Source organism: Apteryx mantelli, chromosome 1 (genome assembly GCF_036417845.1).
Source record: "Apteryx mantelli isolate bAptMan1 chromosome 1, bAptMan1.hap1, whole genome shotgun sequence".
NCBI classification, from domain to species: domain Eukaryota; kingdom Metazoa; phylum Chordata; class Aves; order Apterygiformes; family Apterygidae; genus Apteryx; species Apteryx mantelli.
In genome coordinates, this window is record NC_089978.1 from 171680779 (window position 1) to 171683535 (window position 2757).

Consider the following 2757-nt stretch of genomic DNA (forward strand, 5'->3'; position numbering starts at 1 on the left):
TGACTGACATAAAAACAAATCCCAATATGTTTTCCCTCTCCCCAGCAAGTCAGTTTCCTTTCATATTTATTATCTTTCAATTTTTTTCCATTTGTCTTGTAATATTTATAATCCTCATTTTCTAGCTTTTTCCCCAATTCTTGCTATCTAGCCTCATCTTGTTTCACCCTCTTTTCCCTCCGCTGTGTTCATAAACCCCACACTTCTGCTTGTTACTCCTCCTTAGCCATCTCCTCCTTGGGCCCTTGGACTCCATCTTGGCTCTCGCTTTTTGTCTCTTTTCCCTTGCTGCATTCTACAAGATTCTCAGGTCGAGCCCAATCTGAGTCACTACAGCAGCCTTAGTTTTAAAGCTATCAGAGATAGAAGCCTCTCAGTGTTGCCTCTTGCACTGCTGTGAGACATGGGGAGAGAAAGTCACCGCAATGGGTGAGAGTACCATTTCTACCCGTGCCACAGAAATGCTAGGTAGTAGGTGATTAACTGAAATAGCCTAACTCAGTGGGCCTCAGAAGAAAACAAGTTCCCTTTTTGACCAAGGTGAAAAATATGGAGGCAAAAATGAAGTAACATGATTTCCACCATCTTGAGTCCTCCTCTTAGAACATGGTTCCACCATGGAAATGCCTCCATAAAAAGTGCACTGCTATTCAACAAAAGAGCTGGCAATAGACACCCAATCCTGTCTTTTGACTTTAGTGACTTAAATAACTTTAGAGTTTAAAAGTTTTACCTCCTCTATGACCCATGCAGAAGTCATACTGAGTTACCTAGATTCCTGACTTCATGCTTATCATGCAAATTAACTGCCTGCTATAGGTTATAGCTGTATAATCCTAATGTAGATAGGCACAGACAGTACCAAAGAAAGAATCTGGGCCATCCTACCATTCCTGTTAACAAAACTGTACAAGCAAGGAAGATTTCTTTTTGACTTTAGTTAACAGGTAGTGTTTGCAGAGCTGATAGTGAAAAAGTTAATTTAAGAATGAGCATATTTGATATGAAAAACAAAAAAGATAAACATGTAACCTCATAATAATTTTCTTTTAAAAAATGCACTGTAAAGCCTTGTTGAACTACTGTGATTTGCATCTAAATCTGTTTTGCATCAAAAAATCTTTAAAAATCTTTAAAAAATAAACAGTTCATTTTGTAAGGTGAATTTTTAGCTTGTTTTAATGCTATTTCAGGATAGCACATTTGTATAGACTGAATGCTGTTATCATTAAAATCTCCACAACATACAGGTAAAACACTACAGCATCAACAATCTGTACATAGTCAATTTATGAGTGAAATAAGTACTTCACTAGTATAAGTGAAATACTATACTCCTGCTGTTGTAGCTATAGAAGCAACGAACATGTTTTAGCTACCTTCTTAGCTAAGCTTACAACTACCTCTAGGGGAACTAACTGCAATTGTAATTCTTTGTCAAGATCTGTATAAAACAACTGGCAATATTTAACATTTGACTTTTTTCTCTTTTTCCTGAGGGGGTTCATCAGTAATAGGCACATTCTAAAATACTAGTTGAAGCTAATTTTAATCCTTGTTAAAGGACTGTTAATCTTATTAAGGGAGTGTCAATACTGGTCAGGATGATCAATTACCTTTCTTGTCAAAGACATTTTAGAGAAAAATTGATGAACAGTTTACTAGAAGATCTTGTTTACATTTAACTGCTCTTACTAGTTTGTGTCAGTTAGAAAATAATGATAATTGTCAGCAATACCATGAACATTATTTTATGTAGCTACATAAAATATTCTTCTTGGTATTAATAACTTGACTATAATTACTTAGCATTATTGAATACTAAATATAATGCATACACTTTTTTCTTTTTTGTTAAAAGCCTTGGATCCAGGCATTTTCAGAAATTACTGTGAATTGTGCAAATGTGCTTAAATCTCTGTCAGCATTGCATGTTATTCTTCTCTCTCCTCCAGAAGCAGAACTGTAACGACTGGTAAAGGACTTTGTGAAATTCGGTACAGAAGCTTAAATTTGCTATGCAGTGACATACAAGATGCATTTACGATACATTACATGCATTTACGATACATTACATTCAGCAGAGTTCTGGTATTCTCATACTGGGGAGTGCCATATGAACAGATGGGATCGATGCAACTGCTTTCTTCAATGCATTCATTCATCCTCAAATTATTACTTGCAAATTAACCAACAAAAAGGGACGAAAGCTTTCCCCCTCCCTATGCTACCTTCACTGCAATTAATAACCAGAGATATAATTTAGGACAAGAAAACCCACAGGAACCCTCATTTCCTCTATCTTCTAGTTTTTCACCTTCCATAGTAACCTTCTTTTGAAGAGGCCTATGGACAAGTATTAATTCGTACCATAATACTGCACGCGTAAGCGGAGATTGCCGTAACCGCCGCGGTGTCCTGCAGAGAACACAGCAAAGTCAGCTCCCTCCTGGGAAGGGAGAGACAAACCGACGGAAGCGATAAGGCACCAGCCGTGCGGTGACGGGGGGAGGGCAGCCGGACCTCTCGCAGCGGCGGCCCTCACCGTTAGGGCCGGTGGGGCCGAGGCACAGCACAGCACAGCACCACCCGCCGCAACGGCCCCTAACGGCCGTTAAGCGCCGAGGGAGGGGGGAGGTGCCCCCCAGCGCTGCGCCGGCCGCGCGGCGCCGCTCTGCGCACGCGCGCCCGGCGGCCCCGCCCAGCCAGCGGCCGCCGCGCCCGGCCTCCCCCCGGGGGGTGGGGCTACGGCGCGCT